The sequence below is a fragment of the Tympanuchus pallidicinctus genome, unplaced genomic scaffold (genome assembly GCF_026119805.1).
Source record: "Tympanuchus pallidicinctus isolate F22 unplaced genomic scaffold, pur_lepc_1.0 scaffold6, whole genome shotgun sequence".
Taxonomy (NCBI): Eukaryota; Metazoa; Chordata; class Aves; order Galliformes; family Phasianidae; genus Tympanuchus; species Tympanuchus pallidicinctus.
The window spans coordinates 31,569,711-31,583,193 of record NW_026294780.1 but is presented as its reverse complement, the minus strand read 5'-3'; the positions used below and the strand labels follow the sequence as shown (position 1 = coordinate 31,583,193).

At 39.5% G+C, this 13,483-nt stretch overlaps 2 protein-coding genes across 10 annotated transcripts in view; one reads left to right on the top strand and one right to left on the bottom strand.

Annotated features, from left to right (window-relative positions):
- LOC128092111 (uncharacterized) overlaps nucleotides 1–13,483 on the top strand; it is a 726,933-nt gene that overhangs the window by 527,045 nt on the left and 186,405 nt on the right. The gene's annotated exons all lie outside the window — the stretch shown is intronic.
- The window catches only part of KLF12 (KLF transcription factor 12), a 315,353-nt gene that overhangs the window by 174,396 nt on the left and 127,474 nt on the right, over nucleotides 1–13,483 (bottom strand). The window contains exon 2 of one of the 9 annotated variants that reach the window (XM_052705636.1): nucleotides 7,897–8,047. The exons of the other annotated variants lie outside the window; for them this stretch is intronic. The gene's annotated coding sequence lies outside the window, so the exon portion shown is untranslated. The remainder of the gene's footprint in view (nucleotides 1–7,896; nucleotides 8,048–13,483) is intronic. 9 annotated transcript variants of the gene reach the window in all.

Here is a 13,483-nt window from a genome sequence, read left to right as displayed (position 1 = left end):
GAGGTGGTGGAGTCGCCGCCCCTGGAGGTGATTAAGAAACGTTTAGATTTTGTACTGAGGGCCATGGTTTAGTGGGGAAGTAATGGTGTTAAATGGACCGTTGGACTGGGTGATCTTGGAGGTCTTTTCCAGTCTTGGTGCTTCTGTGACTCTAACACAGGGACTATCACAAATGTGTCACTGAGCTCCAGCAATAACTGACTTCATCAATGGTTAACTCTCTCTACCATCACCTGTTTACAACACAGTTGGCGAGGTGGTAAATGCTTAACAGGGAGGAAATTGATGACTGAGTATTTGGCATCTACAATCAGTATGATACTTTTTTGGGGGGTGATGAATCACTGCCATCATTCCAGCCACACAATGCTGCTTTATTCACTCTTTGCAGAAAACCTCTTCTCTAGATGGCATAAGCCACCAACACCTCTCTTGGTAGAGCCGTGTAAGTAGCTCATTTCAACAAACCTGAGAATCCTACGATCCAGGGTGGCTGTGCGTAATCCACAGCCCCTGGTCATTTGCCAGTCAGCCACCAAGATGTGGGAATGTTCGTAGATCTCAAAGTAGGAAGTAGTAGTAGTTAGTTTAGTTCCTACTAAAAGTAGTTGCTTTTAGTAGGAACAATAATCTTTATTTTCACCAGCAGTTCCAAACAACAAATAATGGAGGATTCTGTGAAGTCATTAAAGGTGTTAATGATAGAGCCTAGGGCAATCTACTCCCTTGCAGCCCATTTCCATTAAACTAACGCTATACTACCACAATAACATTTCAAGTTCTCTCAAAATCTTGAATGAATTTGCAAAAATTGGAAAAAAAAACAACACAAAACCACCCAACTGAACATTTTGATACACTCAGTTCAAGTGCGTCTCTGAAATTCTGCTCTCCACAAAGACCTTGGCAGCCTTACCGCAGGCTGCTGGGACCAGGGCCAGCTGACATCCCTGATGTCACCACCAGCTAGAAATTTCACTCCCACTACCTTCAAAGCCCAAGATGACAGTGAGGAGAAGCAGCTTTATTTGGAAATACAATTCAAGTGCTCTTTAATGGCAACACAGGTTGTCAAGATTTATTTGCCTTTTCCCTTGGCCTCTTATTCAGAAACTGAGAATAGTTCACTTGAACTAACCCAGTTTCCGGTACTTTCTCATCATCACTTGAACACAGACTTCCACAACAGCAATGTTCACCATTACAGAACACTTATATACAGGTGATCAACTACTTTCTACAGTGCGTCAGCTATTTCACAAATGGTATTCCAATAAATCAACAACAAATAGTTGTTAATTTATTGTTAACAGATAGTGACATTTTCTCACAACATTAAGAATTGTGACAAAGTCAATGAATGCACACCACATGCTTCAGGGTAGTTCGGGGATCAGAATAGTGTTTTGCAATTCCTTTTGCCGTCCCAGAACAGACATCTCATAGTACAAAAACCTGCCTTACCTTACAATATTGGCTGAATTGTTATATTCTCTTCATTCTGCCTTTACATTGACACTAACAAGTGCCAAGCTCAGTCCCAAAAATGCATCTGTCTGTAACAACCATTAACCACAAATTCATTCATTTTGAGATGCATCAAGAATACTGGAATATAATACTTTATACGCACATACACATGCATGCATACAAAGTATAAAACAGAAACAAAAATATTTAATTATAAAAATTTTACATAACATTCGGTATATTCTATGTAGTTATACTCAGTCTGATTGTATATGTAATTATACTATATGCTTATTTACTTATATACATATTAAAAAAATGTGCAACTAGAAATACATTTATTATAAGCACTTTATACGTTTATGAGACCAGGGCAATTCTTTGCACCCTACGTTTCTTCTTAGTGACACTCAGAACAGTATAAAAATGAGTATAAGAGATTGGTATCACTTCAGTATCTTTTTCTATTTTTTGTTCTTTGCAAACTCTCTCTTTAAATAGATAAATAAATAAATAAAAGAGAGAATATCAGTTCTTCCCTTTCAGCCATTCAGTTAGTCCTGAGATATCCTCAATATAGGGGGATCAATATTGGAGGCTCAGCGGAGACCTCATTGCACTCTATAGTCTCCTGAAGGGAGGTTGTGGTAAGGAGGGGATTGGCCTCTTCTCCCAGACAACAAACAGGACCCAAGGAAGCAGCCACAAGTTGTGCCAAGGGAGATTTAGATTAGACATAAGGAGAAACTTTTTCTCTCAAAGAGTGGTCAGGCACTGGAATGGCTGCCCAGGGAGGTGGTGGAATCGCTGTCCCTGGCAGTGTTCAAGAGGCGTCTGGATGAGGAGCTGCGTGATATGGTTTAGTGCTTGTGGTAGCAATGGTGATGGGAGTATGGTTGGACTGGATGATCTTGTAGGTGCTTTCCAACCTTGTGATTCTATGATTCTATGAATATCCTAACGAACTCTTCAGACTGAGAATTTCTGCTTATTACAGTTGGTTTTCCACCAGCATAACCTTACTGCCGTCCCTTAAAAGATCAAAGGCAAAGAGGAAGAATTCTAATGAAATGAACTTTAATTCTACTAGGTCATTAGATTTCAGGCTGTGCTTATGAATCTGTGCTTTGGGGTCTATCACTAAAATGCCTCTTTTTTTTTTTTTTTTTTTTAGTATCTTTTAAAGTATGTTATTAGAAATGCACTAGCTGCTCCTGACATTCAGCAATGAATATTTTTGAGAGTATATGTAATATATTGTGGTTACGAGGGCACAGAAACAGATGCCAGCACACAGACTTGTTGCTTCCAGCTTGCAACCCCACAGTATGTAGCAGATTCAAAACAACAAAACTATTTCTATCCCTCTTTTTCATTGTCACCTCTAGAGCAGAACTGATCACTTTTAATTCATGCATTATTGAAAGGATATCACAGCAATGTGCCGTATATCACTCTGTAAAGCCATAATATCCATCTAGAAATCTTTTCCAATTGCAACAAATCTACATGTAAGCTCGTCTCATTTTTCAATTCTTGTACCCAACAGTAGTAAGCTCCTCCTTTTCAGAAAACAGAATAGTAGTACCCCCATATGCTAACAGAAGCATACATGTTTTTAGAGTGACTAATACAAACTCTGTAGGTAATACAACTAAACTCAGGTGTTCCACATTGCAAGCAACCATTTCAATAACATAATACCACTTTACAAACTAAGAGTTTAAACAATCAGCATAGTAGTTCAAGATAACTGCAGTTAATATTTCAGTACAGTTCTCCACCAAGAGCCCACCGTTTGATGGGCTTTGACAGCAGCATCGTGTACAGATTTGTACAGATTTATTTACTTAGGAGGTTTCAGCAGCACAAGGAACTGAAACTCACAGAAACTGTTCTGTACATTTATACATTAGGACAATCTTTTTAACAAGACACACAGACCAAGATGGGGGACCTCAGAAAAGACTCTCTCCCTGCTGTAAAATATACTATCCCAAAATTTCTGCAGAAACTTTAAAACCCCTTTTAAATGCTATCAGGTTACCACCACTGGTATTGCTTGGCACACAGGAGCCCATTGCCTCTGAAACTCCTTCAAATCCTTTGATGCCATATCTGAGAGCGCCTGACACCTTGCATTTCCAGCTGCCAAGCCTCTGGAACGGAAGAGAGCAGGGCCAAGGCTACTGATGAAATATATACACATAAAATGAATTAGCTGCATTTATGACTATATATACAAACCTAAAAGATCAATAGCATTAAAGATCTGATCTGCATACCTAGGTGGGCACCTATATCCTCTCTGCTGAACTGGAAATGAGGGACATGTGGTGGATCTGGAACATAGGCTGCTTACTATAAAGCAGAGATTTACCTTCTAGTTCTGCCCATCTGTCTTTCCGCTACTTCGCTCTGCTCTTTTACATCTCTGCTGCTGTTGTAAAAGCAAAGGTGATCATTTCTCAGAACAACCTGTCAAACAACTACTGCTAGGCTCTGGCCGGTTAATCAAATGCACCCCCTTTTCCAAAGTACGTGCTGTTACTTCATCTGCCACATCAACTTAGCAGCTCTGAAAATTCAGGTCCATTTGTAAACCACAGCCTGTCCCAATCCATTACCACATGACACTTGGTCAGCAAGCAGACTGTAAATTAACATTTCCATCTTCTGCTGCAGCCTTCTAGTCATAGTAATTACAATAAAATCTCTTTAATCAGCAGGCTCATAAAATAACCAACGTCTTTTATTTGAGGAAGACCTTGTGATGCACATTACATCACCAGCTGCAAAGAGAGAAGATCCGAATTTGCTAAGGTAGCAGAAGAGGAGGCTTTCTCACATTCATAGCCACGACTAGCTACTAGATGCAGAGATGTAATGTTTGCTGCTGCTATTGGCTGAAACAAGCATCAGATAATCTGAGCTTTCTTGTGCATTCTCAATATATTTCAAATTATTTTAATAAAATTATCCTATAAATGTGTGCAGATCACCTACACTAAGAAAGACATGCTCCTGCAGTATCATTTCTGTAGTGTTCAAGGCAGCCTTTTCAACAAAGCTTATAATTAAAAGGCTTTTGATGGTGAAATTGGGCCTCTGCTGCTAATCAAAGGACCAAAGACACCCCTCAGCATGCATAATTCTGCACCTCTTTGTTTCAGGGAAATCTTGACAGGAAAATAATGGTTCCTTCCATTTCTTTCTTCTGCGTCAGTTAACCAGGGAAGGTTATTCTGCTCAAGTCTCCCAACTGCTGCAGCATAAATTACTGGGGAAATGGTGTCAGAGGCACAAATTTCCCAGGAAACATTCTGTATGCCATTTGCACTGGGGATGAGCGAACCGACGAGCAAAACAACATTTGTCAAAACCTACGTGTATGACACAGGCCAAATTCAGCAACTGTGTTAAATTTGGGAAAATTTTAGGCAGGGGAAACTGCCAGACTCCCGCACCACTCCCACTGCTCACCCTTCAGGTTTCCCTAAATATGGTTTCAGATCCAGCTAACCACAAGCACAGCACTGCAAAGACTCTTCAAGGGGTTGAAGGACATGAAAACAAGTTCTTTTGCAAAGTTTCCACATTGAAATGGCGTCCACCTCAGATGAATCTTCAAATTCTTAGGTTTATAGGACACAACTTGATTTTGAACTTACAGATCTAGTCACAGAATCATGGAAAGACCTTAAAGATCATTGAGTCCAACCACCACCTAACCATACCACCCTAACTCTAACAACCCTCAGCTGAATCATGTCCCTGAGCACCACAACCAAACAGTTTTTAAATACATCCAGGGATGGTGACTCAACCACCTTCCTGGGGAGTGCCTAACAATCTTTACAAATATAAAGATTTTCCTGATACTGGGACAAAGAATATATGACCACAGTGAGAGGTGACAAAAAATAACAGGGAATAAATATGTAAACGGAAGAACTGTAAGCACTTCTTTCAGTCTCAGTCTCCAAGATTGTCAAACAGATGCTGATCCCACTTTGCAATGTTTTGATCCAGTCATTGATTTATTTCCCCAGAAAAAGTGAAGAAGCTTAATCCTCAGACAAGTATTGAAATCACTGCAGCTAAAGAGCTCTCAAAAATAAGCCTTTTTGGTTTGCAAAAGCTTCTTATACTTGTAAATTTCATTCATCATTCTTCTTCAAACCTAAAGTTCAAGACAATAAATCCAAACTTTTCCTTAAAACTGGCAAAATAGTGATGACAGATGTCCCAGGGCAAACTTGACCATGACTTAACTACTCCTGTGCTCACTCCTTGAGGCTACTGGCCAGGCAGGTTTTTAAGAGATATAAATATCCTCTTATCTTGACTGTAACCCCCTCTGTGCTTCGCTTCTGCAGAGCATTCCTAATTCAGTGAATGTCCAGTCTTACTACGAAAACAACAATTTAGGTAAACACCAGCATGAATTTCGTATCACTTTCCTCCTTTGTGAATTCCAATAGAGAATGTGTCCAACAGGACATGGCCCCCTGCAACAGCCTTAGAAGCAGTGGGGATACAGCTCCCTAATGAACGATCATTTTTAGAGATCCTTATGAAAGTATTGTCTTTATTACATGAATATCTCATTTCATAACATAGCTTATTTTCACTGGCTTTATACGTCCTCTATACTGCCCAATTTCATATTAAAAAGCCAAGCAAAGAAGTTTCAGAAATAACTCAAATATTTGTTTTGATGAAGTGTAACTAAGTTTCTGGAGAGAGCATCATCAATACCTTCTCCATCAGGACCAGTGCAAGTAGCAGCCATTTCTTTCCCACGTGCACTTATAGAAGGACTGGAGCTATACCCATATGAGATGTCACAGGAAGCCATTTGGGGACACCATGAACAAAAAAGAACCTGAGATAAGTAACAAGTGTGACATTACCAGCAGCTAATCCTTTCTATCAAACATCATCATGTTCCTCTTAGAGTAGACTCAAGGACACAAGATATCTTACAGGGTTGCATCTCATCTTATTTTTAGCTTTAAATTAGACAGTCTGATAAAGACAATGTCCCTAGAGGCCATTCCCACACACTATCTCCTACCACCCACGGAGATCATGGGGCACAGCCTTTCCATGCTCTACTTTGCATCCCATACTGAAAAAAACATACTAAAAGTATCTGCTTTTCCCCAGCCCTCCTCCTCAAACCTTTTCTCTTCCAGAAGTAGTGATTTATGCTGTTATACAGCCTCTTCCAAACTTACCTTAACTTTACTCCCAGACATGCCAGTCCAACTACTGGAGCAGCAGGAGAGAGACTGAATTCCATACCAGAACGTCTTCTCCTTCATGGAGATGCCGATTTTTTTTTTTAAGTTAGGAGCTGTTTTTCATCACTACCAACACTCTGTGGGCAAAAGAGTTTTATTCTGATTTCAGCTGCAGACACAGCTAGGCAAATGAACTCTTACTTTGAAACTGAAAGCCTTACAAAAAGTTGAAGGACACATTTGTGTTAGTTTTTTTTAATGCACAATCAGATGTTCTATCTGTCATGGTCAAGAGGCGAAGAAGAATTTCCATAATTCAGTCAGAAAGTATACAATGTAAACACTGAAGATTTAATGGTAATTATCTTCAGATATGCTGAATCCTGGTTGATGGATCCAAGAATCCAAAAGCATGTCTGAAAATCCAAAAAAAATGTAACGGACTGCCCTTGTTGTTTGGTTTCCCACAACTTTTTTAGGTCAAAGGTGCTGCATAAAAAAGGGGCAGGGAAAGTGTTCCAGTAACCATATATTCTGGAGTAAAGAAGAGTCTGGAAAGAAGCCGTCCAAGCAGAACTTCTTTCAAAAAGAAAATGTCTTTATAAGTGAAACGTATTGATTCAGTAATTTAATACCTCCCATTCAGCAACATTTTTCTTTGCTAGTGTTAAACTCAATGTTCAATAGCATACAGCCACAGTCCTGCCAACAGATAATCCCGGTTTTCATACTCAGACCCCATGCTTTATAAAAGTTGGCACCTTTACGAAAATTGGATCTTGTACACAGGCTGCTTCTGACAGCAAAGCCTGCTGATGCCTTATCATCCTCTTCTCATCTCCCCATAGCTTATTAAAAACTGCATTATCACAGAGCACCAGTCACTACTGAGGCACTTTCAACTTTGATCCTTTGCCTGTATTTTTGCCTGCCGACTAAGCCTGTGTTTTCATTTCAAAGTCCTTTTCACTACTACTTTCCAGTGGTAATAAACAGGTTTTTTTTCAGGTAAAAGCTGTCTTGCTGCTTGACACTGTTCAGAAATGTTTTACAACGACTGCTACAGGAAAATATCTTAACTTCTGGCTAGTCTCCAATGGACTTTGAAACTATCAAGCTTTTAAACCTGAGTGTATGAAGGTCATTTTCTTTGTAGCACATGAAGCCTAGCAGTTACCTTAAATGACCCAGCAGAAAGGAAAACATTGAGCTGTGTTGCTCTGCACAGCCAGAGCAGGGAGTGCACAGTGCAGGGACAGCATGAGGCACTTCAGAGAAGTTTTGGTTTTTCTCTGAGTTACAAGCAGTGAACACATTGCTTTAGCAATCTAAAACAAAACAGCAGACCAGAGATTGGTTACAGAGGATGCCTTTCAACATTTCTGCTTTTAAATTCTGTTCCAGAAGAGACTTGGTGCGTCTGCAGACATATCCCAGGTTCTCCAGTTTACCCCACTGAGGTTCGAACAGGAACACTGCAAAATGTTCATAACTCCTAGAGAACTGAAAATGCAAACTCTGCACTGACATTAATAAGTACACCATGTATGTCAAGGCCCCTTTTTAAAATCAGAATTCTGACTGTTACCAGGAAAGATCTCTTACCTACCAACAGGGCATTAAGAATAATTGTATTTCTCTTCTGCCCATAGAAGAGAACCGAGCAAGTAACACAATATGTAATGTTACACTGATGTGTCTTGCTTTGGTCATATATAGCTTTTGGCCATCACAGTCCTTCTCTACCTGACAGCGTGTATGTATGGTGAGTCTAAATAAATATGGATTCAGTCATTCTGAAGAGTAATTATAAGATAAACCATCATATTCTCAAATTCAAATACAGTTGTACTGATTAAACTACGGGAAAACAATTCAGGGTTCCTTTTTTTTTAGAGGGGTTAACAACCCAAATCTGGAAATATGAACAACTCCTACAACAGTGGGGTCTTGACTTGAAACAGGATTTTCCACCTCCCAATGTAATACAGATCCAAGCCCCTACTGTGGATGCATCTGGGGGAGGAAGGGCTGTATGTATGCATGGCTTTACTCACCTCACCTAGAGATGCCAGGGATTATAGCAAGCGGTCACTTACTCATGCTTGCATAAGGCATAGACACCAAGGCACGTGCCTCCTTCTCTCTATGTTGAGTTTATAAAGAAAAGTTTCAGTGGAAAAATTATACTATGACTCTACTCCTACACAGCACAAGACACAGTTAAAGACTAAGTACCTCAGCTTATCATTTAATTTGGAGACTGACCAGCCTACAACAGGGAATCTCATGATATTTCTCATTTCTACAATAAAGCAACTGCTACTGTCTAATTCACATAAAGCAGGCTCCCGTTTTCACATGGTTACGGTAAACTGCCTGTATGCACAACATGTTCCTAAGGCTGCATGGGAACTGTTGAGTCCTGGCCTGAAACACTGATTGATCACCTGAGACAAGCACTAAGTCAGTCGTGGGAATACTGGTGAAAGCAATTCAGCTGTGTGACCAAAGGGGTGGAGCCTGGCTGCACCTCTCTTAAACCTCATTTAAGGGCTGACTGCCACTGGGGAAGGATCTCTTCTTGGAGATCCCTCCTTTTTGGGGTTTTCTACTGTGAACCTAGATCCCTGGATATGGGTAAGTATTTCTTCCTTGACTCTTTTCCACCTTGATAATCTTTCCAATGACAACATCTGTAAAGTGCTATCCTAGCCACGCTGCACTAAAGGGTCACACAAAGCATGTGAAATAAAAGGCATGGGCTCAAAGGATTCAAGAAACAGTCCCAGATACTGCCTTGTTCTTCCTGATAGCTTATTTTCTCCCCACAGATGCTAACCCAGATACAGTTAGGGATTAACTTTATAAACAGTGTCTGCTATCAATGGCACTTCTCCATGTGTTATTTATAGTCTTCATTGTGTGAATCAGTGAGTCCAAAACCTCACTGTCTGCTGTTTTGGATTTTGGAGGGCTCACAATGAACGCTGTGTATCATAAGCAGAGTTTACTGCTACTAGCCTTACATGCACTGAGTAGCATCTCACTCTCCAAACTCACTGCTAAAATTCTATATTGCTACTTGTCTCATTGTGTTACCTGAACACTTCCCATATAAAACTGATAGCAATAGGGAATTTCCTTAGCATTCTCCATCAACTACCCTCATTTTATGGATAATGCCTGCATAAGGCAATGGACTGCAAGAAAATAGTTTGTTAGAGATGTGGGAAATGTTTAGTGTGGTGAAGTTGTTTAAGTAAGTCTAAAGCCAACATTACGCCATGTCTTCCCCAGTAAAAAGGTCTTCTCAAGGAGATAGTAAAATGATGACCAAACAAAAAGAAAGCGATAGTATTCACTCAACTGCATCCATCTCTTATCTGCCATCTCTGTCTTTCTGATTTCCTTAAAATGTTGTAGTCAACAGCGCTTAATTTTTGCCAAGTTTCAGATGCAAAGATTGCAGAGATGTAGTAGCAATAAATTAAAGGCTTATTTACTCTTGTCTTGAGGTAATCCTCTGATTTTATCAGACTCTCTGTTATTTGCCCATTCATGATCTCATGTACCATGCAGTAACGTACCGAACACCTCACTATCATATTAACAGAAGAGCACTGTTCCACATTATCGATGCCAGATATTATAAAATATATTTTACAAATCTGCTTGTCCCATCTCTCCTCCACTCTTACTTGCTGTGCATTTAGCTGCCAAAATCACTAAATTTCAAATGCAGAAGTGAACCTTACGACGAACACCAACTAACATCTTCTGACTGAACTGCAATTCGAAATGTCAGACTCAGGCAAACAAGAGAGCAAAACTCATGAGGGCATAACATGCTAATGCTGTAAAATGGACTAGTGCAGAATCTTTTTCCTCCTGTAATGACGGAGTTGGCCCCCAATAAGATGTGCACACTATGCGGAGTAACAGGATCACCCCAATTCTGCCAGCTGACTCTGGTTTTCACTTCTGTCTCAGTTCTTAACCGAAAACCCCACAAGCCATTAAAGAAACATGTTCTACGGTAATGATGACAGACTATATCCTAAAACATATTCAAAGGATGCTGAGTCTCCCAAAAAGAAGAAACTTACCTTTGTAGAAGATTATTACAGAAATGTGGGACTGCAAGGCAGAAACTAATTAATGTTGTCGTCCTAAGAACTGAAGCACAAGGATTTGGAGAGGTTTGTTCAGTCAGTGTTAAACCTTTCAGAACTCAGGTTTTACAACTTCAGGAGGCAGCCCATTACAACGTTTTGCTATCATTAATACTACTGAGTTTTTTCTATAAAAGCTGAACTTTTTTATTAAATTCAAGATGGAAATTCCTTCTCATCACAGCCTCACAGAAAACAAAGAACTAATTTTGTCAGGTTGTCCTTATGCAGTCTTTTCAGTAACTTGAAAAAGACTTATTTAAAAAAAAAATAAAAATCATTCTTTTCTCCTTTCTAGTCAAAGCAAGCATTTATCTGTCAATATTTCCTCTACCCAGAGCTTCTTCATTTAGTCATTTGGGTAGCCCAGAATAAACTCCAGCCTAAGCCTATTAACCTGAATGCTTTTAACACAAAAAAAGTTATTTAACCTGTTTTCTCCCTTTTTTTGCACGGTGTTCCTATGATGTTGCTGTTATTTGAATCATGCCAAGCATTTGAACCAAATAACCTTCTTTGCAAAGACGGGAAGCAAGAAAGGTAAATTCCTATCCAAACGCCCCTGGAGGTGTTCAAGGCCAGGTTGGATGGGGCCCTGGGCAGCCTGCTCTAGTATTACACGTGGAGGTTGGTGGCCCTGCTGTGTTGGGGGGACTGGAACTTCATGATCCTTGAGGTCCCTTCCAACCCAAGCCGTTCTGTGATTCTATTCCAACATTTGTGTCTTCCATTATTCTTCTCCTTTACATAAGCCTTACAGCTTCCTTTGTCTCCCTCTACTTACGGAAGGCTTTTGTTATTAAAAAAAACTTTAATGTCACCTCCCTTACTCAGCATATTTTAATTTGCCCAGTAAGCTTCTGATGCTCTTTTTCTTCATAGTTACCATGCTGCCAGAGTTTAAAAACATTTCTCCTTACTGCCCCCATACTGTTGTTCAGACACTTCACTCCTATTAGACAACAGTCTCAAATTAAGTCTCAGCTTACCTGCAGAGAGAAATGGCTAAATGATCTCAGGTTTTTAATATTCTTTTGTAACTGTATTTCAAAGCAATGCTAAACAAATCAGTTGGAGAGCATCAGCCAAGCAGTCCACCCACGTTCACAACCTTTCTTTACCTAATGATAATTACAGATTGTACTACAGACAGCCTTTAATAAACAGCATCAAGTTTAGAAGGAATACATCTGTAGGGACTCTTCTGTTGCCATGGAAATATCTTCAGGCTGAGCTGTCTTTAGCTCTAGACATTACCTCTGCATTAACCTATTATTATGTTTTTCTATGGGTATTAGTACAAATTACGGACTAACTCACCACAATTGGATTATTACAAACGATATTACGTCTGACTCTGAGGGATTCCACATAACGAGGAGTCACAAATGCTACATAAACAGGTAACTGCCTTTCCTTTCAGACAAACTGGATACTTGCCTGATGTTGTACAGCTTTTACTTTTGTAAGGTCTTGAGCATTTTCAGCTTCCGCTGGCAACTGGATGTCAAGGTAAACCAGCAAGGAGAGGAGCCTTACTAGCAGCTCTCCAGAAGGTCATGACTAAATTTTCTTCACGTTACTGTAGAAGTTTGTATACAACTTAAGTCATGTCAGTTAAACACATGAAACGGATTGCTGCTTTTTGAGACACACGATTAATGCAGAAGCAGTCAGGAGCACAATGAACAACACCAAATGACCTTGAACTTAGGCATTACAGTGACAGGCACTGCAGAAGTGTACAAAAGACAAACTCTCTCACACAGAGAACCCCCAAAATATTTTGCAACTATATATACATAGCATCAATGAAATGTAGCCACTCAAAGGGTACAGGGTATTAAGAGACTTGCCCACAGCATACGGCACAACACTGAAATCTTTAACACCCACACAGTATAAACAGGATCTCAGTTTTTAAGCTCTCATCCAAAAGACACCCACACAGGCAAGTGAATAAGATTCAATTTACTTATTTCATATAACTGAAGAAAGAAATTAACCTCTGTTGAGATATGAACCTTTGGTCTCAAGCAGGGTTAAAGTTCCAAGCTTAGAAATTACATTTTTCTTAATTATCTATGACATTTTGACCACTTCTCTGAAATTAAATAGGGCATAATTGAAGATGTTCCTTACTCTGACAATATTTCATATTGTCAATAACTTTTAAACAGAAAATCAATCGGAAGAGTTTTCCCTTAGCTTGAATTGTGACACTTCATTTTTCTTCAACAAATATTTGTTCAGAGATTTTCAAGACAAATGTCCACTGAAATACAGTCAATGTCTTAAGCAGGAACTGAGTGACATCATAAAAACCCAAGAAAATACAGAGCTATGTCTTCTGGTACGAATTGTATTTGCTAGTCAAAATACTTAGTGAAGTTTCTCAGGTAATGAAAACAATAGCAAAACCATATCCTACAGGCTTGTTTCTTTTCTAATACATTATGTGTCTGCAAAATGAAAAAAATCAAAAAAAGGAAAAAAAAAATTGAGGCTGCCCAGAGTCTGACAAGTGATTTAGGACCTATTTTTGAACTGCTGACTCAAGCAAAGTTCACCGAAATTGTCCTGCAGACT